A 26,206-nucleotide genomic window follows, 5' to 3' on the forward strand; every position below is an offset into this window, starting at 1 on the left:
AAAACTATACAATAAATAAATAAATAAATAGAATAAATAGGTAATAAAAGGATAAAAAAGGGCTTACCTTACAATCTGTAAAATACAAAGCAGCAGCAAAACAATTTACCTCCTGAAAGTTTGGGGCCCGTGACACAAAAGTCTCGAGCCAAGAAAACCTCCAAAAGGCGATCGCAACTCCACCTGACGACCAGATACTTGATCTTAGCCAAAAGGCCGAGAAGCGATGACGCAGCGACGCCGAGGCGGGGGAGCTGGCAAAGGCCACGCCCACCTGGGCCGGATTGGGTGGTCGCGCTGGCGAGATTTTCGGGTATTTTGGATTTTCTGAAAAACCTAATTTTGCACACTAGTCCTAGGTTTTTTGCCCGATCTGACCCAAACCGGTGCAGAAAGATTCTCTGGAGTCTGACTGCCAACAGGGATCGGGAAACAGTTGGAATTTCCATCCACGTTGGCGACGGTACGCCAAAACGTTGGGGGTGGGCGAGGCGGGCTTTACTTAAATGGCTATAACTCTCCAACGGAATGAGACAATTGCACCCAACTCGGTACACCTGTGTACGGGCTCAGCCCCTGGTCACGTGAAGAGGAATGCGGCGACTGGCCACTTGGTGGCACTGTAAACAGAAAAAAACACAACATGGGTGGCTGTATATCACGTGACGTTTCACACGTGCACAATGTTTTCATACCACATGATAGAACTCCTCATTCCGAACAACTTTGCTTCCAGGACAACTGCTGTGAACTAAGTCGTCCGTCAAATATTGGAGATTATTTGAAGAATTAAGGAGAAAAAAGAAAACCCTCCTCACACAGACCGGTCCTAGACTGTTTCGTATCTCTCGAGCAACCACCGCAGTTCAACTCTCTGGACTGCCTCTGGATATTGAAGAAGTGGAGAAAAAAAACAAAACAAAAGAACCTCAAGTGGAGCTTTAACAATCTGCCCTTTTAACCAGTGTTGTCCAGGGGAGAGCGCGAACGCAGTCCCCCACTACCATAAATTATGCAGTCGAGATTCCCACATTTGGGGAATTCGCAGGGGTCAGCACAACCCAGAGTGCAATGGCCGAGCCTCGCCCTGGGTGAACCACCTTCCTGATCATGGTGTCTCCCCTGCCAGGTAAGTATGAATTCCCAGGCCTTCAGTCAGAAGCACCCTGTCCCTCTCCCCAATCCTCACCAGCGGTTTGCCAGTCAAAAAAGGGGCTTTTTTTTTTGTTTTTTTTGCACGCTCCGCATCCGGCTCCATGAGCCATAAATGTACATAATGCGCCGTCCCCGAATAGTGGACGGATCAGATGTTAAACTGACAGAGGAACAGGGGTTCCTTTTTGTCTTGTTTTTACACCACAATTCTACCCAGGCTAGTATAGCACATGATCACCTACAACACCCACTCACACTAGCTCCATTATCACCTTCTGCCACACAAGACCACTACATTTCTTTCATTGAACACTTAAGGAGGGTGCACCGTTCCCAGAAGTACTGCAATACCGGGTCGATGCGTGGAGTGGACGGAGCAAGCCCCTATTCCATCTCCCAGGACCAAAAATCAATGTAATATATAATGCCCGGGTAGGGCACGTATCAGATATTAAACTGATAAGAACAGATTTTTTCTTTTTCAAATTTTTATTGACACCAAGAAGCTGAAATACAATGTTTACAGTTCACAGTTTAAAATGTCTACATTTTAAAAGGAAAGAGCAAGACTGAAAAGGGGCACATTTAAAATAATTAAAATACAGGGGCAAAGTAAAAACAACAACAACATCAAACCACATTCCGGGAACGGGAGATTGTGTGATTTATGGAGCTGACTAAATTTAAATAGGTTAAAGTTATTTAAAATAGATTTATGTGTCAACATTTGTCCCTCACAACAGAGCTCGAGACCTTGGCATGTGTGCTCAGAGGAGACTCTGTGGAACCGATGCTCCGCTGCCCCACCTAAGAAAGGAGCGAGGGGCATCTACGGGCAGTCAGGGTCCGTGGCTACGGGGACCTTTCTCTGTGTAGCTCTGGTCCCCACGTCCAAGTGGCATCTTGCGGGGTACACCTGCAGCCTTTGTTTGGCCAGTTGTAAGGTGGCGTGGAGGGACCCCTGCAAGTGCTTCCCCACCAGCAGGTTTCTTGAGGTCCATATAGCGTCTTTGATGCAATTTGCCGTAATCCAAAAGTTGGTGCGAGTTTCCACTGGCATCTTTTCTTGACTCAAACACCCAACTAAGGTCTTGTAGTTTTGGACCCCACCTGCTGGCAGGTATGGGAATTGCAGGGGACCAGCTGTTGCCCACAGGTCCCTCGCAGCGCTGCACTCCCAGAGCAAATGCCTCACGGTCTCGGGCACGCCACAACCCGGCCGTGGGCAAGTAGATGTCCTTGCCATGCCCCGGGAGTGCATCACGGCCCTGACCGGGAGGGTCTCGTGAGCCACCATCCATGCCAGGTCTCGATGTCTGTTGTGAAGGGTCGGGTGGGACACATTCTTCCAAACCTCACGTGCTTCTTCTACAGAAAGGCCTTTTATCTATATGTTCTCTCCCGTTCCTTTAAAACAAAAAGCATGGATTTATGATTTGTTAGAAGGGTTAAGTCTTCATTTTCCAAATTAAAACGTTTTAAAAACTTTTTTATAAAACAATATGTAGGGGGCTGCTCCCAAGAACATGGTGTCGTTTGATCTTTTTTTGTCATTTTTTTTGTTCTCAAGTAAGAACCCATCCAAAAATATGCCATTTCCACAGTTTTGTTCTCTTTAAAAGGGGCTGTAGTGTATCTTAAATGTAAAGCTGTGTATATAGCTCCCAGGAAGAGGTAGGGGTCCGGCACTCCTTTTCCTCCATTTTGGGGGGCTCTCTTCATTTCCTCTCGTTTGGTCCTTTCCCATTTGACTCCCCATAAAAAGATGGCTCTGTCAAGGGCCAGCAGTAGGGACTGGATAAAACACAGAACAAAACAGTAAAAAAAGGGGTAAAACCACAACTTTAATGATTAAAACCTTTCCTTCTAGGGTCAATTGTCTAAGTCCCCACAGGCCTAAATTTCTTCTAGTTTTTGCCATTAATTCCTGCCAATTCCCCGACCCTCCCCCTTCTCTGTCGAATTTCACTCTGAGTATTTTGAGTTCCTGTTTTTGAAAATTTACATCTAAATCAGCTTTTTCTGTGGTGTTCCATGGGCCATAAAATCGTGCTTGTGTTTTTTCTTTGTTTAATTTTGCCCCTGATGCCCTCCCGAAACGGTCAGTCAAGTCCATGGTCCTGTGCACTGATAAAATATCTGTACATAAAATGTTTATGTCGTCCATATATAAAATGGTCTTTGCGGTCAGTCCCATGGTTCCTGGTATAGTCAGTCCTTGTATCCGTTTGTCCCTTCTCAAGATTTGTGCAAGAGGTTCAATGCAAGCCACATACAGGAGAGGGGATAATGGACAGCCTTGACGGATGCCACTACGTATATTTATCGCTTTTGAAAGGTTCCCATTTATTAAGATTTTGCTAGTTATGTCCCTGTATAGCAGACCCACCCAAGCTAGAAACCTCCTAGGAAACCCCATTTTTCCAAGCACTTGAAACAAGAACTGGTGCGAGACCCGATCGAAAGCTTTTTCAAAATCTAAATTTACTACTATTAGCCTAATATTTCTGTCTCTCGCGTAACAGATGGCGTCTCTGATCAATATGAGGCTGTCCGTGATCCTCCTCCCAGGGACAGCACAGGCTTGATCCGGGTGGATGAGTCTTCCTAAAACTGTAGACATTCGTGAGGTTAAAAGTTTGCTAAAAATTTTGCAGTCAAGATCTAAAAGTGTTATGGGACGCCAATTTTTGATATCCGTTTTTTCCCCTTTCTTGTATAAAAGGGTCATAACACCACTTTTAAAACTGTCTGGGAGGTGGTCGTCTGTTTCCAAATTATTTAAAACTGTCAACAAGTCATGTCTAATTACTGTATATCCCAAAAGGTTGAATAAAATTCCACCGGGAGTCCATCCGGCCCCGGTGATTTTCCTTTTTTAAAATTCCTTAAAGCATTGTCTATTTCAGATAAATTAAAATCGTTTACAAGCGAGTCAGGTTCTATAGGTGTCTCTTTGATAAAATCTAAAACTTCCTCTAAAATCGAATCTTCAATTTCTTTTTCCGCATACAATTCTGTATAAAATTCCTCTACTATTTTTTGGATATCATTTGTATTTGCTTTAGTTTCCCCTTCCTTAGTTTTTAATTTCGTGATGGCGTTGCCTCTGCTGACAATTTTCTTAAAAAAGTATCTTGAGCATTTTTCTCCTTCTTCTAAGTCTCTCTCCCTGCTTCTGAGTATAATGCCTTTGCTTTCTACCTCGCATATTTTTTGCATTTCCTTTTTTACCTCCTCAATTTCTACTTTAAAATCGAAACCCTGGTTTTGTAAGTTAAAATATCGCTGTAATCTTTTTTGCAGTCCCACCTTATGTCTTTTTTCTTTCATTTTTTTCCTCTTACCTGCTCGTTTAAAAAAAGTCTGGGTCCTTCCCTTCACCATCTCCCACCACTGTGCACGTGAATCGTATAGGTCTTGTATGGTCTGCCATTGACTATACTGCTCTCTATATTCTCTGGCTATTGCCTTGTCCTCTAAGAGGGAGCAGTTTAGTTTTCACAGACCTCTACCAATTGTTACACCAGATGGAAGTGAAAGAGTGCAGGATAGCATGGCGTGGTCGGAAATAAAGAGGGGGGTTAATCTAGCATCGAGGGACATAAGGTCTCTAGTAAATATATAATTGATACGGGAGGCTTTAGTGCCATCACTACTGGCCCAAGTGTGGCCTAGTTCCCCAGGATGCATGCTTTTAAAAGTGTCCGTCAAGCTAAAATCCTGAATTATATTCTTTAAAAAAAGAGATGTTTTGTCTGTTTTAAATTCCTCTCCCGCCCTTTTCCTGTCTTCTTTTTTCAAAACACAATTAAAATCGCCAGCTAAAATTAGAGGAAGATTGCCTAAAAGGTGGGACTGCATGTCTTTAAAAAGGTCATACTTGTCATTTTTTTCTGAGTGTCCATAAATGTTTACAACTTTGAAGTCTTTGCCTAAAAAAGATAAAAGAGCTAACAGATTTCGTCCATCCCTTATCACCGTGCTCCCCTTCACCAAGATTTGGGGTTTTTTGATTAAAATCGCTACTCCATCCGATTTGTTCAAATTGGAGCCACTCCAAATGGACGGTCCATGTGGCCACATGTCTTGCCATTGCTTGTAGCTTTGTTGAAAGGGAAGGGCACATTCCTGTAATAGAAAAATATCCCCTGGGAGTGTACTTAAAAAGGATAAAACCATGTGTGCTCTGGTCAAAGATTTCAAGCATCTTACGTTCAAAGTAGAAATGGTTAAAGTCATAAATAGAGTGATGTAAAAAAAACAGGTAAGACATTTTAAGAGTTAATTTTTTTTTAATAAGAGATCAGTTTTCAATCATCAAGTTCTTCTATCTCTTGTAAGTCCGGCCCCTCCTTGATTCCTAAAGTGAAGGACTCAGGTGTGGGGGGATGACTTCCCTCTGAACTAACAAATGTAGCTCTGTGGGTTGATGTTTTAAGCTCCACTGCCAAGAAGGAGATCTCATTGGCAGAAAATTGGGGGAATAACCTATTTAGGTCATCCGAAGAGGATGAATCTGAGAACTGGGTTATTCGCTCTTTTTTCTCTTTTTCCTTTGTTAGAGGGGAGAGTGCAGCCCTCTTTTTCGTCGGCTGGGTTTTATACTTTGAATTAACAAAGACCTCAGAACAGAAAGGTGATGTAATTGAAGAAACACAAGAAAAAGAAGAGGAGGCGAGTAAGTCTCAGATTTCAAACAATTCATTTTGTGTGGGGAGTTGTGTCTCCTCCTCATTGGCCCCTTCCTCCATGATGTCACTTCCTCTCAAATTCAAACCTGTTGGCTCCACCCCCTCATTTTCTCCAGCTGTGTCTGTTACCGGCGCCATTTTGTTTGACTTAAACTTTGTTGGCAAACGACTTTGGGCAATCTCTGTAGAGGTGGTTGGAGTCTCCACAAAGATTGCACCTTCTGCCATTTGGACACTCTTCAAAAGAATGTCCAATTTCTCTGCACTTGTTACAATAAACTTCCTGGCATGCTTCAACAAGGTGACCAAACTCCCCACATCGCCGGCAGAGTTTGGGCATCCCCTGGTAATGAATGTAGCCCCTGTTTTCGCCAAGAACTATCATTTGTGGTATAGGTCTCAGACCTTGGAAGCCCTGGGGGTCTTCCCATTGCTTTATGGGGACTCTCCAGGAGCAATTCCATATACCGTCCTCATCATATACCTTCATAGCCTGGCCCGTTACAGTGCAGTATCTTCCCAGCCATGTACAAATATCTTCTCCATTAACAGTTTCATTGAACGTTCTGACAATAACCACTTTTTGAGTATTGTCAGTTAGTTTCTCAACCTTGAACATGGAGAACTGGGTCTTGTGTAGATTAAATTTATGCCAGAAGTCATTTAACAGTGCTGCGCTTCGGAAAATCACATCAAAACCTTTGTTAAAAGGAAGGGTCAAAATACAATTCAAATCTGCTGGTGTAAATTTTAAAAAGGTTCTGGATCAATTTCCTTGAAAAGTCCAGTCTAGACATGGCTACTAGTTTCCCATCTTTTTCTAAAAAAAGGAAGCGTGCGCTGTGGTGCCTCCGCATGCCGGCACGAGCAGCCGACATGTTGGAGGCACCTACAGCTTAAACAATGTACTCTAAAATACCTATCAGGCAAATAACAATATAAAACAGAACTAAAGAGATAAAAAAAACTCACCTTTAAAGAGTGTCGATAAAACCTTCTCCGCTTAAAAACAAAAGCAACACAGAATTTAGAACAATAAATAGTAAAAAGAAAAAAAGTACAGCTGTGAGCAGTACAAATATACCTCTAAAAGAAGGTGTATGGAAGGTGCTATTGAGAAGCACAACCCAAAACCCACAAAGAGGCGATCGAAACCCGACCGTCTGACAAAGACCGCACTTGATCTTAGCCAAAAGGCCGAGAAGCGATGACGCAGCGACGCCGAGGCGGGGGAGCCTAAGGTCGGAGAGGGTCTAAGGTCGCCGGCAAACAAGCTCAGCTCAGATTGGTTGACACCGAAAATGGATCACAACAGAATGCACAGCACGACACTCTGGAGTGCAACCTGGGATTTGGGATCATCAACATTCCGCCCTAAAAGTGAGTGGGCAGACCAAAGCGTCCGTGGTAGAGACTTGAAACTCTGAGGGATGGTAGGACCGGCCCGGTACTACAACCTCACCAAGGCTCGCCCCGATCGGCCCCAAGGTGGCGCTGCAGCGATCAAAAGTACGAAATGGCTCGTAACTCCTCGACCGTCGGTCGCAGACCCAAGTGTCTTACATCACCGGAATCCTTGGCTCGAGCCGAACAAGATGCATGCCGCGGATTGGGTGGTCACGCTGGCGAGATTTTCGGGTATTTTGGATTTTCTGAAAAACCTACTTTTGCACAATAGTCCTAGGTTTTTTGCCCGATCTGACCCAAACCGGTGCAGAAAGATTCTCTGGAGTCTGACTGCCAACAGGGATCGGGAAAGAGTTGGAATTTCCATCCACGTTGGCGACGGTACGCCAAAACGTTGGGGGTGGGCGAGGCGGGCTTTACTTAAATGGCTATAACTCTCCAACGGAATGAGACAATTGCACCCAACTCGGTACACCTGTGTACGGGCTCAGCCCGTGGTCACGTGAAGAGGAATGCAGCGACTGGCCACTTGGTGGTGCTGTAAACAGAAAAAAACACAACATGGGTGGCTGTATATCACGTACACGTTTCACACGTGCACAATGTTTTCATACCACATGATAGAACTCCTCATTCCAAACAACTTTGCCTCCAGGACAACTGCTGTGAACTAAGTCGTCCGTCAAATATTGGAGATTATTTGAAGAATTAAGGAGAAAAAAGAAAACCCTCCTCACACAGACCGGTCCTAGACTGTTTCGTATCTCTCGAGCAACCGCCGCAGTTCAACTCTCTGGACTGCCTCTGGATATTGAAGAAGGGGAGAAAAAAAAAAAACAAAAGAACCTCAAGTGGAGCTTTAACAATCTGCCCTTTTAACCAGTGTTGTCCAGGGGAGAGCGCGAACGCAGTCCCCCACTACCATAAATTATGCAGTCGAGATTCCCACATTTGGGGAATTCGCAGGGGTCAGCACAACCCAGAGTGCAATGGCCGAGCCTCGCCCTGGGTGAACCACCTCCCTGATCATGGTGTCTCCCCTGCCAGGTAAGTATGAATTCCCAGGCCTTCAGTCAGAAGCACCCTGTCCCTCTCCCCAATCCTCACCAGCGGTTTGCCAGTCAAAAAAGGGGCTTTTTTTTTTTTTGCACGCTCCGCATCCGGCTCCATGAGCCATAAATGTACATAATGCGCCGTCCCCCAATAGTGGACGGATCAGATGTTAAACTGACAGAGGAACAGGGGTTCCTTTTTGTCTTGTTTTTACACCACAATTCTACCCAGGCTAGTATAGCACATGATCACCTACAACACCCACTCACACTAGCTCCATTATCACCTTCTGCCACACAAGACCACTACATTTCTTTCATTGAACACTTTAGGAGGGTGCACCGTTCCCAGAAGTACTGCAATACCGGGTCGATGCGTGGAGTGGACGGAGCAAGCCCCTATTCCATCTCCCAGGACCAAAAATCAATTTAATATATGGTGCCCGGGTAGGGCACTTATCAGATATTAAACTGATAAGAACAGATTTTTTTTTTTTATATATATATTCAACATAGTTTCCATACATTCAACATATATCATCCCATAACATAATTCTCTATACATTCAACATATATCATCCCACTACGTAATTTCCCATACCTTCAACATATCTCCATCCCATTACAATTCAAACAATTTTTTCCACCTTTCTCTAGCAGCATGTTTGCCCCATCTTTGATTATCCCACCTAATCCTTCCCTTTAGTTCAGCCTCCACACCCCGTATTACTCCCTCTGCCGAATTTTTCCCCTTCCCCCTTCTTATACATTTCCTTTCCTCCCACAGTCCTTTCTTTATCAAACTCATTATTAACCAAAGCAAAAAGATATCTTTTCCTTCACCCCTCTTACACCTTATGCCCACCATTACATTCTCACTGGAAACCTTAAAACTACCTGAAATCATTCTTAATAACCTCTCTCCCTTTGTCCATACATTCTGAGCAAAGGCACACTCCCAAAATGCGTGCTTGATAGTCTCTTCCTCAGAACACCCCTCTCTAGGACATCTTCCATCCTTAGCTAACCCGTGCCTGTACAAAATCTCATTCACTGGTAGACGCCTCAAAAAACATAACCAATTAAGATCTTTTAAACTATTCTCAAGGTTTTTTGGCTGTATATTCGTCCACACCAACTGCGGCACCCCGACCTGGACTACACTGGACACCCTTTCTCTTACCAACCCATACAATTTCCTCTGCTCCAAACAAAACTCCACCTCCTTACTCTCAGGGTATTTATTCATCCACTTAGCGGCATGCTTGTAGTGCCAAGGCTGAACCTCTGCCCTTGGACCGTCGTTGGACCATCTCATTACGTGCCTTGCCTGATAAGAAAAAAACAACTTCAGAAAAAACCATGATGGATGCTTCAATGGCTCCGCTAACTGTGCTAGAATGGAAGACACAAACAAGCTATCAAGTTTTAAAGGTATATGAGGCACATCCCGCCCTCCTTTACTCACAGGGTTGAACATCTCAGACCTCTTCAAATACTCATACCTACCACCCCAAACAAAATTAAACACTAACCTCAATACTACCTTCCTCATACATTCAGGCAAAGGATAAATATAAGCTAAATACTGAAATGCTGGTAAAACATCCATCTTCAATATCAAAACCTTCCCCATCAATGTCAACCTCCGCCCCTTCCATCTAGCTATCCTCAACTGTACTGACGAAATACGTTTCATCCAGTTTAGAGTCGCTGACCCTTCATTCTGAAAATGTATGCCCAAAATTTTAACAGGGCCCTCACATACCTGCAGGCCACCAATTCCATCTCGTCTCTGCTTAAACCTTCCAAAGAACTTAATGGATGACTTTGAAATGTTCAAACTGGCCCCGGACGCTAAAGAAAACTCCCCAAATAAGTCCAAGGCTCTTTCAAGACACTTATCTGACTGCAGCAGCAACGTAGTGTCATCCGCATACTGTGATAACTTAACCACAGTACCCTTGCTTCCAGGTATCATCAAGCCCTTTATCCTACAGTCTATTCTGATTGCCTCTGCCACCGGCTCCATGTAAAGAACGAAGAGTAGTGGTGAGAGAGGACACCCCTGTCTCACACCCTCCCTTAACTCAAAACCCTTGCCTAACCTCCCATTCACCTGGACCAAACAACTAGCTTCTTTATACAATGTTCTAATCCATCCTATGAAGATATCCCCAAACCCCATCTTCTCCATAACCTTGAACATGAACCATCTATTCACCCTATCAAAGGCTTTAGCTTGATCTAAACTTACCCCCATCAATGGCAGGTCCCTCTCTTCAACCCATGCAATGGCATCCCTAATCAGCTGCAAATTCCATTTAGTACTACGGCCCACTACCCCACATGTCTGATCAACATGCACTACATGAGGTAGTGCCTTCTTCAGCCTGTCTGCCAAAATCTTAGCTATGATCTTGTAATCCACAGTTAGCATTGTAAGCGGCCTATAATTAGTAATATCTGCCCTTTCACCTTTTTTATAAAGAAGGGTCATAACCCCAGTTGTCATTGAGCCTTTTACATTTTTGTTCTCCAACACCTCCCTGACCATCTCCACCAAATAAGGGCCTAATACATTGAAAAACCTGATATAAAACTCAACCGGCAAGCCATCAACCCCTGGTACCTTACCCTTACCCATTCGCTTCAATACTCCCTCTACTTCTTCTATTGTTACAGGGGAGCTCAACTCTTCCTTTACCTCCTCTGGAACTTTTTTTGACAGAAAATTAACAAACATTTCGCTTTTCTCAACAACTATGTCTCTTTCACTAAAAAACTGTTTGAAATGCTCTTCAACATATTCACTCATTCCATCCGTTTTTGTTAAAACCACTCCCTCCTTATCTTTTAACTTTACAATTGCTTGCTTCTCTTTACGATCCCTCACTGATCTAAAAAGGCCTGCAGTGCAACTTTCCCCGTTCTCTCGAGCCTCCTGCCTCCTTTTAAACAAAAACCTTTTAGCATGGTCTTCATAAATCAACCTTATCTGTCTCTTCAGGGAATGAACCATGTCCCAGTCAAAAGTACCCCCAACATTATACTCTTCAAACTTCAATTCTAAATCTCTTTGTAAAGATCCTGCCTGTCTCCAGATCTTCCTCATCCTACCTTTACAGTATTTAATAATCCACTCCTTTGAGCGACTTTTAGCCATTTCCCACCATCCCCCGACATCGCTATACAGGTCCTTCAACCCCTCCAACCCCCTAAAAAAACATACATACTCATCACAAAATTGTTTCTCCTTTAACACCTCTATATTCATCCTCCAGTACCCCTTACCAAACATTAAGTTATTCCCTTTAACTACAAACCAAACCATTTCATGATCAGAAAAAAATACAGGCCTCACTCCACCCCTTTTCAAAACAAAAGTTTTAGAAAAAAAACAATCTAACCTTTTCTCCACCCCCCTAGAGTTCCTCCATGTTGTTACACAAATCTTTGGATTCACCTCTTGACCCCCATCTACTAACCCATGCCCTTTCAGAACCCCTTCTAACACCGTCAGGCTACTGTCTCCTGTCTTTCAATTGCAAATTAAAATCCCCACCCATTATAATTTGTTTATTAGTGGCAAAAATTGTTAACAAAGGAGCGTTTGAGGAGCGTAAACTGAAGGCAATCTATATTCTCCACCCCTCCACTTCACATCAGCCCCAATCACCCTCCCCGGAAAAACAATGAAACTGTTTGTGACTTCAATCTCTTTATCCCAAAATAAAATCCCCACCCCTGAAGAATAAACCCCTCCCACACTCCATACTGCTCCCCCTCTCCCCCACTCTTTTGTAAATTTCCTAGAATCCTCTAGACTCTTTAAATGAACTTCTTGTAAAAAAACACTGCACACCTGCCATTTCCTAAAAAAGAAAAAACAGCTTTACGCTTCACTGAATCTCTTATACCTCTAACATTAATGGACCCCACAGTCAATTCATCACTGTCGAACATTTATTCGGCCAGTGGAGTGCCTTTAGTCTCTAGTCCCTCCAAACTTGCGGATCCAGTGTCACTGGCTACCAAATCCGCCCAGCGAATAGGAACCTCGTTAAGGCCCACTGCATCCATCTGATCCTCATCATCGCTGCAACTTTCCCCTCTGTCAGCATAAATAAGGGCCTAGCATTGTCCATCTCAAGCCCCTCTTGACTGTCTGTGGACGAGGATTCCTCTGAATAGCTTAACTTTTTAGCATCTTTCCAGCTCTCGGCCTCTTGCCAGGTCTCTCCTTATCCCTCTCAGCCTTCCTTACCAGCGGACTCTCTTCACCTCTCGATTCCTTTAAGAGGCCTTGTCCCTCCACCTCCATCTCGTTATCCATGTCACTTGGCCGCTGCACCGCGACACTAAAATGTTCTCCATTCAATGCCTCCAAGAAAGCTACCATCACATCTTCCTCAGTCGCATTACCATCTTCTGCCATTTTAGCCCCCTCCTTCTCTTCCTCAACCACCGTCTTCTCCTTTACATGTTGCACCGTAACATCTTGTTGGCCAACCTCCGCCGACTGTCTCTCTGTTTCTTCCACACCCCTTCCTCTGCCATGCTGCCTCCGACCCGCCTTACAGTCCTTCATCAAGTGGTCTAATGAGCCGCAGCTGTGGCAAGTCTTAGGCATGCTGCACTCTTTAGCTGTGTGGCCTAGCTTGGAACACCGCCGACATCTTTCTTCACCACATCTGCCATCATCATGCCCGTACCGCCTACACCTTCTACAGAAATGGGGCTGCCGAGAGTAGAACAGAAAACCTTTATCAGCCCCAATGTTGAAATAAGCAGGAGGGTGCATCAACCCCTCAAAACCACTCTCGTTGGTCTTCAAAAGTACTTGAAATTGTCTTTTCCCAGTCCATAAACCAACACCATCTTTCAAATATCTTGCAGGTGTGAGGACTTCAGCATAATTAGCAAGGAACGTCGTCAATGCTTCATCAGTAACGTATGGATTGAACATGTGTAAAGTGATGACTCTGAAATTGGGTCTGTCAAGGCTTAACACATTGAATTTCCCCATGATACCATCTTTGCCACTCTTCCCAACTTTATCCATCACTTCTTTGTACAATTCCACAGTGGTCAGCGTTACATCAAAACATTTCTCCATTCTGTTGGTTTGCAAGCAGTACACTTCATCCACCTTCAACTTCAACTTGTCCAATAGTATAACGCGTGCAAAAACTTCTCTCTCCATCATCTCCACCGCAGACTCCTTCATTTGAAACCGCAAAGTATTTCTCAGACCCGCCCTTGGGACTGAAGGCGCCGTTGCCCCAGTCATCATCCTTCTCCAAAGATCAAACAGATTTTTCTTTCGAAAAGGTTTTTATTGTCTCAATACATTTTTTTACATCCATTCTTCAGATTGGATTTTTTCCATTTTACTTCTTGTTAAAATTAATCTAGACGGAAATACATGAACAGGGAAAAGGAGTGTGACAATAAAAACTGCAAATAGAGAAACAAAGAAAACTTCTAGAAAACAAAACAAAAACAAAAAAAAAAAGAAAAAACAAAATAAAATTAAAGGGTCACATGATAAAATTGGGCTCTTGGTGAATAAAATGTACAATAAACAATCTCCAGACAACAATTTTTTTATAAAAAGGATAGATAAAAGACATAAAAGGATAAATAGATAAATAAGGCAGAATTCTCTCTATGTATAAGAAACAAATGTTATCTACAGGGGTTTAGGGGTTTAAAAAGTTCTTAAAAAGGTTTTAAAAGGTCTCATCCATCCCTCGGAACAGAACCCGAGACCCGACCCGTGGCCCAGAGGAGATCCTCTTTAACCACGGCTCCGCTGCTCCGCCTGGTGTTGAATTCGGGGGGCATCTACGGGCAGTCAGGGCTCGTGGCCGAGGGGACCTTTTTCTTGTGGAGCTCTGGTCCCCACGTCCGAATGGCGACATGCGGTGTACTCCTGCAGCCTGTAGATTGCCAGCTCCTTGATGGCGTGGAGGGACACCTGCATGCGCTTTCCTACCAGCAGGTTTCTGGAGGTCCAAATAGCGTCTTTAATGCAGTTCATGGTGAGCCAGCGTTTGATGTAGTTTTCTGCTGGCTCCTGGCTCACCAATCCTACTGTAGTCCAGTAGTCTGGGACCCCCCCTGCTGGTAGGTACGGGAATTGCAGGGGACCAGCTGTCGCCCACAGGTCCCTCACGGCGCTGCATTCCCAGAGCGCGTGCCTCACAGTCTTGGTCGCGCCACAGCCGGGCTGTGGGCACGTAGAAATCCTGGCCATGCCCCGGGAATGCATCACGGCCCTGACCGGGAGAATCTCATGGGCTGCCATCCATGCCAGGTCCCGATGTCCGTTCCGAAGGGCTGGATGAGACACGTTCTGCCAAACTGTTTTTGCTTCACTTAGACTGAGCCCGTGCACTGGGCTCACTTGCTCTCGTTCCTGTACAATAGAGAGAAGAAGATGATGATTTATCAAGGTTTTAGCATCTTGTTCTTCTAGAAGGAATTTTTCTAAAAACGTCTTTATAAAAACATGTGCTGGAGATAGTTTAAAAGCTACTGGTACTGTATGATCTCTGGGTAAAATTTGCAGGGCTCTTAGATACGAGCCCATCCAAAAGCGACTCATGGCTGTGGTTTTATTTTCTGTGTTTTCGTTTATGGCGTATTTTATGTGGAGTGCAGAGTAGTATGCCCCTAAAAACAAATAAAAGTTTGGTACTCCTTTCCCTCCGTTTTTTGGGGCTTTCTTCATCTCCTCTCTTTTTAGCCTTTCCCATTTTCCTCCCCATAGGAAGCGAAAGATTTCTCGGTCTACAGCTTGAAAGAACCATCTGGGGGGATAAAAAACAGAACACAGCAGTAAAAATAATGGTAAAATCACAGATTTGATTAAAACTTTACCCTCTATTGTGAGTTGTCTCAATCTCCAAAACCCTAATCTTTGTCTTGCTTTGGCCAAAACATTTTGCCAGTTTTCTTTCCCCCCTCCCTCTTTGTCGAACTTAATCCCCAGTACCTTTACGCCTGTCTTTTTAACTTCGAGTTCTGTGTTTTCTATTTCTCTAGGTCCCCATGGTCCGAAAAATTGTACTTGTGTTTTTGATCTATTTAATCTAGCTCCCGACGCCCTCCCGAACCAGTCAGTCAGGTCCATGGTCCTGTGGATTGATAAAATGTCTGTACATAAAAGATTCACGTCGTCCATGTATAAAACTGTCTTAGCTGTCAGTCCCCCGGTCCCTGGTATAGTCAGTCCCCTGATCCATTTATCCTTTCTCAAAGCCTGCGCTAGTGGCTCAATACAAACGGCATATAGGAGAGGAGATAACGGACATCCCTGACGGACACCACAGCAAACATCCACTGTTTTTGTTAGGTGCCCATTTACCAAAATCCTGCTAGTTATCCCCCTATATAGCAGTTCCACCCAAGCTACAAATCTCCCCGGAAAACCCATCTTTTGCAGTACCTGGAATAGGTACTGGTGCGAGACCCGATCAAACGCTTTTTCAAAATCTAAATTTAAAACTGCGAGTCTAATATTTCTGTCTCTCGCGAAACAGATGGTATCTCTCATCAGAATGAGGCTGTCTGTTATCTTTCTCCCAGGGACTGCGCAGGTTTGATCCGGGTGGATCACCTCCCCTAAAATCGAAGACATACGACCCATTAAAATTTTGCTAAATAATTTACAATCCACATTTAAAAGAGTTATAGGTCGCCAGTTTTTTAAGTCAGTCTTTTGATCTTTTTTGTGTAAAAGTGTAACTATCCCAGTCCTGAAGCTTTTTGGTAGTTTGTCCAAGTCCTCAAATTCATTAAAAACAACTAAAAGGTCGTGCGCTAAAATATCCCAAAAGGTCTGATAAAATTCCAGTGGGAGGCCATCCTCGCCCGGTGACTTCCTTTTTTTGAATTGTTTTAAGGATTTTTCCATTTCTATCCTGTTAAAATCTTTTGTCAGGGGTACAATGTCTTTTATTGTTTTGTCAACTAAATCTAAAACTTCGTTTAAAATGTCGTCCTCAATGTCTTTCTCTTCATACAATTCTCCATAAAACTCTTCAACCGCCTTTAAAATGCCTTGTGTGGTTTTTATAAGATTATTTTCTTTGTTTTTTACACTCACCATACCCACACCTCTATTCACTATTTTGCGGAAGAAATAGCTTGTACATTTTTCCCCTTCTTCTAGTTCCTTCTCCCTACTTTGTAAAATTACCCCTTTATTTCTTTTCTCCTCTAGATCCGCCATTGTCTTTTTTACTTGGCGAATATCTTCATTAAAATCAAATCCTTGGTTCAAAAGGTTAAAATACCGCTGTAATCGCTTTTGCAGTCCCACCATGCATCTCCTCTCTTTATCCTTTTTCTTTTTCCCAGCTCGTTTAAAATAAGTCTTAGTCTTTCCCTTCACCATTTCCCACCACTGTGCATGTGAATCATAAAAGTCTTTGAGGGTCTTCCATTGTCTGTACTGCTCCCTGTATTCTTCAACAATGTCTGTGTCTTCCAACAGGGAGCAGTTCAGCCTCCACAGGCCTTTGCCCGTCGTCACACCGGTGGGAAATGAGAGGGTGCAAGAAAGCATAGCATGGTCCGAGAAAAAGACAGGGGTTAATTTAGCATCTACTGGTACAAGCTCTTGTGTAAAAATATAGTCGATACGGGAAGCTTTGGTGCCATCACCACTGAACCAGGTGAGTCCTTGCTCCCCAGGATGCATGGTTCTAAAACAGTCAGTCAATTTAAAATGTTTTATCATCTTCTGCAATAAAATAGATGTTTTATCTAATTTAAAATCTTCACCGCCCCCCCTCCTATCAACTTTACTTAGAATACAATTAAAATCCCCTGCTAAGATAATCGGGGCCCTCCCTAAAAGGTGGGACTGCACATCTTCTAAAAGGTCATTCCTGTCATTTTTGTCTATAAAACCATAAATATTTAGTATATTAAAATCATATCCTAATAAGGACAGATGTATTAACAGAGCTCGCCCATCCCTCACAACTGTGCTCCCCTTCACCATAAGTTGAGGATTTTTAATTAAAACCGCCACTCCGTCTGCTCTATTATGGTTGGAGCCACTCCAAATGGATGTTGAGTGGGGCCACTGCTCTTCCCATTTCCTATAGTTTTCCATAAAGGGTAAAGCACATTCTTGTAAAAGCAAAATATCACAGTTTTGATTTTGTAAAAAGGATAAAATGGTTTTTGCTCTCAGTTGTGACCGCACACTTCTTACATTTAAAGTAGAGAGTGTGAGTGTCATGAGCAGAACAGTTAAAAAAGACAGGTAAGACATTTTAGTAGACACATAAATTCACAGAACACAGATCTCCTTTTTTGAATGTTTTTAGTTAAACAAGCTCTTCCCTTCTTTCTATATATGGAGAATCAGGGGATTGAACCTGTTTCCCCCTTGAGCTGACCTTGGGGGTGGATGTTTGGAGTTCTATTGATAAAAAGGATATTTCATTTGGGGAGCCGAGTGGGAAAAGTCGATTCAAATCCCCGGATGAGGAAGAATCTGAAAATTTTCCCACTCTGTCCCTTTTCCCATTTGTCTCCTCTATGGGAGATTGGGCATTCCTTTTTTTCCTTATCAATTGAACACCTGGGAGATCTTTACTTACCTTATCTTCCTCTGGGTTTTTTCCTCGTTCTTCCTCTGCTCTTTCTTCCTGTTCTTTACTGTTTTGCTTCCCCTCTCCATCATTTCTCTGTTTACTTGTCTCAGTCTCATGGCTAATCAGTGTTTGGTGAAGTTCCATTTCCTCGTTTTCATCTGCTCCACTTGTGTAATTTGGCGGGAAGATTGGATTTTGCTCTGCCCCTTCTCTCCTTAGGCCCGCCCCCTCATTTTCTCTGTCACCTGTCCCTTCTCCACCACTCACAAGATTTGGCGGGAGATTTGAATTTTTTCTCTCCGCCCCCTCATTATCTTTTGGTTTGGTTTCCAATTTCTCTACACTTGTTACAAAATACTTTCTGGCATGCTTCAACAAGATGTCCAAACTCCCCACACCGCCGGCAGAGTTTGGGCATTCCTTGGTAATGAATGTAGCCCCTGTTTTCGCCAAGGACTATCATTTGAGGTAGATGTCTCAGACCTTGGAAGCTCTGGGGGTCTTCCCATTGTTTAATTGGGACCCTCCAGGAACAATTCCAAATGCCGTCTTCGTCATAAACCTTCATAGCCTGGCCCCTCACAGTGCAAAATCTACCCAGCCATGTGCAAATATCTTCTCCATTTACAGTCTCATTGAACATCTTCACAACAACCACTTTTTGCGTATTATCAGTTAGTTTCTCAACTTTGAACATGGAGAACTGGGTCTTATGTGTGTCAAAGCGTTGCCAGAAGTCATTTAACAGTGCAGCGTTCTTAAAACTCACATCAAAGCCTTTGTTAAAAGGCAGGGTCAGAATACAATTCAGATCAACCGGGGTAAACTCTAAACATTTCTGCATCAATTTCCTAGAAAAGTCTAATCTAGACATTTCCACCAGCTTTCCTTCTTTTTCTAAAAAACTAAAACGCACACTGTGGTGCCTCCGCATGCCGGCACGGGCAGCCGACATGTTGGAGGCACCCACAGTTTTAAAAGATACTTAAAATCTATTCAAAATCAGTAAAACTTTAAAACAGCAAAAAAATATTAAAAGACTTACCTTAAGACAGGTTCTCTCAATAGAAAAACCTACTCCTTAAAACAGAAACAACACAATAAAGGACAAATAAATAGTAAAAAAAAAAATACAGCCGTGAGCCGTACAATATACCTCTCTGAAGATATAGGAAACTGCTATTGAAAGCACAACCCAAACTCTTACAAAGAGGCGATCGCAACACTGCCGATTGACAAGACACTTGATCTTAGCCAAAAGGCCGAGAAGCGATGACGCAGCGACGCCGAGGCGGGGAAGCCGGCAAAGGCCACGCCCACCTGGGCCGCGGCGAGAGGGTCTAAGGTCGCCGGCAAACAAGCTCAGCTCAGATTGGTTGACACCGAAAATGGATCACAACAGAGTGCACAGCACGACACTCTGGAGTGCAACCTGGGATTTGGGATCATCAACATTCCGCCTTAAAAGTGAGCGGGCAGACCAAAGCGTCCGTGGTAGAGACTTGAAACTCTGAGGGATGGTAGGACCGGCCCGGTACTACAACCTCACCAAGGCTCGCCCGATCGGCCCCAAGGTGGCGCTGCAGCGATCAAAAGTACGAAATGGCTCGTAACTCCTTGACCGTCGGTCGCAGACCCAAGTGTCTTACATCACCGGAATCCTTGGCTCGAGCCGAACAAGATGCACGCCTCGGATTGGGGGTCGCGCTGGCGAGATTTTCGGGTATTTTGGATTTTCTGAAAAACCTACTTTTGCACACTAGTCCTAGGTTTTTTGCCCGATCTGACCCAAACCGGTGCAGAAAGATTCTCTGGAGTCTGACTGCCAACAGGGATCGGGAAACAGTTGGAATTTCCATCCACGTTGGCGACGGTACGCCAAAATGTTGGGGGTGGGAGAGGCGGGCTTTACTTAAATGGCTGTAACTCTCCAACGGAATGAGACAATTGCACCCAACTCGGTACACCTGTGTACGGGCTCAGCCCGTGGTCACGTGAAGAGGAATGCGGCGACTGGCCACTTGGTGGCGCTGTAAACAGAAAAAAACACAAAATGGGTGGCTGTATATCACGTGACGTTTCACACGTGCACAATGTTTTCATACCACATGATAGAACTCCTCATTCCGAACAACTTTTCCTCCAGGACAACTGCTGTGAACTAAGTCGTCCTTCAAATATTGGAGATTATTTGAAGAATTAAGGAGAAAAAAGAAAACCCTCCTCACACAGACCGGTCCTAGACTGTTTCGTATCTCTCGAGCAACCACCGCAGTTCAACTCTGGACTGCCTCTGGATATTGAAGAAGTGCAGAAAAAAAATAAAACAAAAGAACCTCAAGTGGAGCTTTAACAATCTGCCCTTTTAACCAGTGTTGTCCAGGGGAGAGCGCGAACGCAGTCCCCCACTACCATACATTATGCAGTCGAGATTCCCACATTTGGGGAATTCGCAGGGGTCAGCACAACCCAGAGTGCAATGGCCGAGCCTCGCCCTGGGTGAACCACCTTCCTGATCATGGTGTCTCCCCTGCCAGGTAAGTATGAATTCCCAGGCCTTCAGTCAGAAGCACCCTGTCCCTCTCCCCAATCCTCACCAGCGGTTTGCCAGTCAAAAAAGGGGCTTTTTTTTTTTTTTGCACGCTCCGCATCCGGCTCCATGAGCCATAGATGTACATAATGCGCCGTCCCCGAATAGTCGACGGATCAGATGTTAAACTGACAGAGGAACAGGGGTTCCTTTTTGTCTTGTTTTTACACCACAATTCTACCCAGGCTAGTATAGCACATGATCACCTACAACACCCACTCACACTAGCTCCATTATCACCTTCTGCCACACAAGACCACTACATTTCTTTCATTGAACACTTTAGGAGGGTGCACCGTTCCCAGAAGTACTGCAATACCGGGTCGATGCGTGGAGTGGACGGAGCAAGCCCCTATTCCATCTCCCAGGACCAAAAATCAATTTAATATATGGTGCCCGGGTAGGGCACGTATCAGATATTAAACTGATAAGAACAGATTTTTCTTTCACGGGAAAAACAGGGGGCCGGTCCTGGCCCACAGGTCCCGCGCAGCACCGCACCCCCAGAGCAGATGGCAGACGGTCTCCGGGGAACCACATCCGGACCGTGGGCAGGTGGAGCTTTTGGCCATGCCTCTGGAGTGCATAACCGCCCTGACCGGGAGGATCTCATGGGCCACCATCCACGACAAGTCCTTAAGCCTGTTCTGGAGAGCCGGGTGGGCTGCGTTCCTCCAAACGTCTTTGGCCTCACCTAGTGTGAGGCCTGGAACCGGACACACCGATTCCCGATCCTGCACAAGAGAGATGAGAGACTTATGATTTGTTAAAACGTTGACATCCTGATTCTCTAAATCGTGTCTTTTTAAAAAGGTTTTAATAAAACAATATTCTTGTGGAAGGTTAAAAGACACTGGGACAGTCAGGTCGACAGGTAAAACTTTCAAACTACGCAGATATGACCCCATCCAAAATCTGACCATTGTTGCAGTTTTGTTTTCTCTGGAGGGGTTTATTGCATATTTAAAATGCAGTGCTGTGAATCTACTTGCTAAAAACAGATAGGGGTCGGGGAGGCCTTTCCCTCCATTCTCTTTCCTCTTCTTCACCACTTCTCTTTTGAGGCGCTCCCACTTTGACCCCCAGAAGAAATAAAACACTGCCCTCTCGACTGTCAGGAGGAAGAACCTTGGTGGCCTAAAAACAGAGCAAAGCAATAAAAACAACGGTAAGATCACAGCTTTATAAATTAAAATTTTTCCTTCCATTGTCAGTGTCCGTAGTCTCCAAAAGCCCAGTCGTTGTCTAACTTTCCCTACCATTTCTGTCCAATTTCCTTGTCCGCCCCCCTCTTTGTCAAACTTTACTCCTAAAATCCTAATGTCAGTTTCCTTAAAATTCACGTCTAGTCCTGTCGCGTCTATGTCACCCCATGGTCCAAAAAGCTGGGCCTCGGACTTATTTCTATTGAGTTTTGCTCCAGAGGCTCGCCCGTACTGGTCAGTCAGGTCAAGTGCTCTCTGTACTGATAAAAGGTCAGTTGTTAAAATTGTCACATCGTCCATGTATAAAACACATTTTAAGTCCGTCAGTCCTTTTGTACCTGGAATTTTCAGTCCTTTGATCCATTGGTCCCTTCTCAAGAGTTGTGCCAGTGGTTCGATGCAAACCACATACAAGAGCGGAGATAACGGACACCCTTGACGGACGCCGCTGCATACAGTTACTGCTTTTGTCAAGTGCCCATTTACAAGAATTCTGCTGGTTATGTCTTTTTACAGCATCCCCACCCACTTTAGAACCCTCCCTGGCAGCCCCAATTTTTCCAGTACCTGAAACAGGTATTGGTGCGAGACTCTGTCAAATGCTTTCTCAAAGTCTAAATTTAGAACTATAAGCCGATTGTTTCTGTCTCTCGCAAAACAGATTGCGTCCCTTATCAAAATCAGGCTGTCCGTGATCTTCCTCCCTGGCACAGCGCACGCTTGATCCGGGTGGATCACGTCCTCTAAGATTTTTGACATACGACTAGCTAAAAGTTTACTAAAAATTTTACAGTCAACATTTAAAAGTGTCATGAAACTGCACAAGGAACAAGGACAGAGGTGATCCAAACGCAGGCTTTATTAAAGAGGAGAATCCAGAGACAGGTACAAGGAAACAGGCAGGGGTCAAAACCAGGTAAGCAGTCCAGATCAGTAATCAAACAATTCAGGGATTAGGCAAACGGGAAGACCAGAAACAGGCAGAGAGTCCAGGAACCGTGAAACTAGGAAATATCAAGGAAACTAAGAAATACTAGAAACACACGCAGCAGTCAGACACTATACACAAACAATACTGAGCCCCGAACAAAGGGGAAACTCGGGCTTAAGACAGGTGAACTAAACAAGATGATAAAACACAGGTGCATGAAATAAACCATAATCAGTCCAGGGTAAAACATGAATGAAACAATAAACAAGGAAGGAGTGCCCCCCAGAGGCTCAAGCGGGCACTCCAGCCGCAGATCATCACAAAAAGGGTGATTGGTCTCCAATTTTTTAAGTCTGCTTTGTCTCCTTTCTTGTGTAGAAGTGATACTATCCCTGATCTAAAACTGTCGGGTAATATGTCCAGTCTGTCAAACTCTTTAAAAACGGTCAATAGATTGTGTGCTAAAATGTCCCAGAATGTTTCATAAAATTCCAGGGGAAGTCCATCCATTTCTGGGGACTTCCCCTTTTTAAAACCCTTTCTACATTCTGTCAACTCGAGAACCGTAAAATCCTGTGTTAAAAAGGCACACTCCTTATTAATTTTTGTTTCTAAGAGAGTTAGTATTTCTTTTACTGCATCCTCTTCCACTATTTTTTCATTGTATAATTCTGAGAAGAAATGTTCCACTTGCTTTAAAATTCCCTCTGTATTTTTCACTTCTTCCCCACCTGTTTTTAATCTTGTTATTCCCCCACCTTTTGTTATAATCTTTTTAAAAAAATAGCGTGTACATTTTTCACCTTCTTCCAACTCTTGTTCTTTACTTCTAAGTATTACTCCTTTACTTTTTTCTTGTTCATAAGCAGACATTACTCTTTTAATTTCATTTATTTCTTTACTAAAATCAAGACCATTGTTTAAAAGATTAAAATATCGTTGTAACCTCTTTTGCAGCCCCACCATGCACCTCTTTTCCTTTTTTCTCTTCTCTTTTCCCTTCTTTCTAAAAAACGTCCGAGTCCTACCCTTCACCATTTCCCACCACAGTGCTCGTGAATCAAAGAAGTCTTGGAGAGTCTGCCATTGGCTAAACTGCTCCCTGTATTCTCTGACTATCTCTTCATCTTGCAACAGGGAGCAGTTTAGTTTCCAAATCCCTCTGCCTACTGTCACGTCCGTGGTTAGTGCAAGGGTGCAGGATAGCATTGCGTGATCAGAAAAGTAAACGGGAGTCAATCTAGCATCAGTTGGTGGGCATTCACATGTAAAAACATAGTCAATACGAGAGGCTTTGGTGCCATCACCACTGATCCAGGTGAAGCCCTCCTCTCTTGGATGCAGACTTTTAAAACAGTCAACTAGTTTAAAATCTCTGACTAAGCTTTGCAGTAAAACTGATGTTTTGTCCACTCTAAAATCATCCCCGTTCTTTTCCTATCTGCTCTAGTTAAAACACAGTTAAAATCCCCTGCTACTACAAGGGGAGCCCTCCCCAGCATGTGGGGCTGCAAGTCCTCTAAAAGCTCATACTAGAGTTGAGCCGGATACTCGGCTGAAACGAGTATCCGGTACGGATAAAGCACTTTTGTCGAGTACATATAATATACGAGTAATACGAGTCAATATCTGTGCTCGGATAAAAAAAAAAAAGGAAAGTAATGTTGAAATTAGGGCTGAGCGATATATCAATATAAAGAATATATATATATATATATTAAATGTGATATGTAATTAGAGTTTGCGCTGCACGCCTTGCTCCAAGCAAGCTGCTGAGTGCTGACCCAGAGCTCTCTGCACTGCTCCCCGCGCCCCAGCCACTCCTTTTCCACTTTGCGTGCTTGATTAAAGCATGTTATGTTATAACATGAAATAAAGTCTTTCACCTCAGCAAAACGGACTTTGTCCTGTCAGCCGTTATACTGTAGCGTTAGTCGTAGCGCACACTCAATTGCACGCGCAAATGCGGCGGCGCGCGCTGGATCGCCTCACTGTATATAAAGTGCAAAAGAAACTACGAGCATGCAACACCGTTATGTTGTAAATAACACGAAATAAAAACAAAGCAGGTATGATTTTAATTCTATTCACCAGGAGCAGTTTCAATGTTTCATTAACAGTATTGTGTATTCACCAAGGTAACTGTCATGTCTATATTAACCCCTTAATGCCCCTATTTTTCTTTGTGTTATTTTTTATATTTTTTAAATGAATGTAATGGCTCATACCAACGTTGTATTAACAAAATAAATAAACCAATTAATAAATCACAATTACAATTCCAAGGGAATAATCTGCAATTAAGATTTTTGTCATAATCATGCAGCCCTAAGGTAAAGAAACCTGTTTATTATTTATTTATTTGATTTAGCAAATGTTCAAGTTTCAATAAAACTACTTGTGACATGTCATATTTGGCTTTGACCTGAACGTTTGCTCTCACTTTGCAGAAAAAATATTGGGATATATTTTGTATATTGAAATTCAGCCTAAATATATCGGGATATGACTATTGGTCCATATCACCCAGCCGTAGTTGAGATGAAAACTCTTGTTCGTTACATTTTACTTCATATTTGCAACCACATGTGTTGTATTCATTGTTGCAAAACTTCTTCTGTAGTTCGTTTGTTATCGTGATCAAAACCATTGATCTGAAGCTCAATGCTGATGCTGTCATGTAAATAGTTTTCTTATCAGCAATAAATATAACAATTTCTGATCAACCCATATCAATTGCATGCTTAAAATAACATACCGGTTAAAGCCCCGTCCATTTCAAGACTACCCGACCCACTTCCGGGTTTAGGCCCCGCCCAGTCCGAGTACAGATACAGATACAGATAATTCATATGGTTATACAGATACAGATACAGATACAGATAATGCTGTACTCGCTCATCCCTAGCTCATACCTTTCATTTATTTCCGTAAAACCATATACATTGCACACTTTAAAATCCCTCCCTAAAAAGGTCATGTTTGCTAAAAGTGCCCGTCCGTCCCTCACCACTGTGCTGCCCTTTACCAAGATATTGGGATTTTTAATCAGTATAGCGACTCCATCGTTTCGATTAAAATTTGACCCACTCCATATTGAGGGTCCAGAGGTCCACATCTCTTCCCATTTCCTGTACTGAGTTAAAAAAGGCAAAGCACACTCTTGTAATAAAAACATATCTGAATTACATGATTTTAGAAAGGTAAAAATGCTCTGTGCTCGAGACGTGGACCTCACACTTCTCACATTGATAGTCGAGATTGTGAGGGCCATGAGCAGTATTAAATAGAAAGGCATGGAGCTTAAAACATACATTTTTAAAAGGTTACAATTTTAAACAAATAAAATCATAGAATTCCCTGTGCCTCCTGCCTCTCCCCTCTCTCATGGGGATTGGGTTCAGGGGGGCAAGAGTTTGACACCTCCAGATCCACAGAGCTGAACTCTTGTGACCCTTTCGGTGTCAATGTTCTCAGCTTGAAATGCAGAAAGGAAACTTCATTGGGGGATTCTGAGGGCCACACGCGGTCCAGAACTTCCGGGGAGGAACT

The 26,206-nt window shown here is 43.6% G+C and overlaps 5 non-coding genes and 2 pseudogenes across 5 annotated transcripts; all 7 read right to left on the reverse strand.

Moving 5' to 3' along the window:
* Window positions 1-972: 972 nt before the first annotated feature.
* Window positions 973-1,137, reverse strand: LOC120475304 (U1 spliceosomal RNA). Its single transcript, XR_016154890.1, has one exon. It is a non-coding gene; the product is annotated as a U1 spliceosomal RNA (small nuclear RNA).
* Window positions 1,138-1,472: 335 nt separating this feature from the next.
* Window positions 1,473-1,665, reverse strand: LOC120475325 (U2 spliceosomal RNA). The gene has a single exon (XR_016154891.1). It is a non-coding gene; the product is annotated as a U2 spliceosomal RNA (small nuclear RNA).
* Window positions 1,666-8,146: 6,481 nt separating this feature from the next.
* Window positions 8,147-8,311, reverse strand: LOC120461630 (U1 spliceosomal RNA). Its single transcript, XR_005618222.2, has one exon. It is a non-coding gene; the product is annotated as a U1 spliceosomal RNA (small nuclear RNA).
* A 329-nt stretch (window positions 8,312-8,640) lies between these two features.
* On the reverse strand, window positions 8,641-8,827 carry LOC120461623 (U2 spliceosomal RNA). The gene has a single exon (XR_005618218.2). It is a non-coding gene; the product is annotated as a U2 spliceosomal RNA (small nuclear RNA).
* Window positions 8,828-12,274: 3,447 nt separating this feature from the next.
* LOC148960842 (uncharacterized) lies at window positions 12,275-13,601 on the reverse strand (annotated as a pseudogene).
* Window positions 13,602-20,308: 6,707 nt separating this feature from the next.
* Window positions 20,309-20,473, reverse strand: LOC120475302 (U1 spliceosomal RNA). Its single transcript, XR_005621917.1, has one exon. It is a non-coding gene; the product is annotated as a U1 spliceosomal RNA (small nuclear RNA).
* Window positions 20,474-20,803: 330 nt separating this feature from the next.
* On the reverse strand, window positions 20,804-20,983 carry LOC120475329 (U2 spliceosomal RNA; annotated as a pseudogene).
* Between the last annotated feature and the right edge of the window lie 5,223 nt (window positions 20,984-26,206).

The sequence above is a fragment of the Pimephales promelas genome, unplaced genomic scaffold (genome assembly GCF_988280905.1).
Source record: "Pimephales promelas unplaced genomic scaffold, fPimPro1.hap1.1 HAP1_SCAFFOLD_75, whole genome shotgun sequence".
Taxonomy (NCBI): domain Eukaryota; kingdom Metazoa; phylum Chordata; class Actinopteri; order Cypriniformes; family Leuciscidae; genus Pimephales; species Pimephales promelas.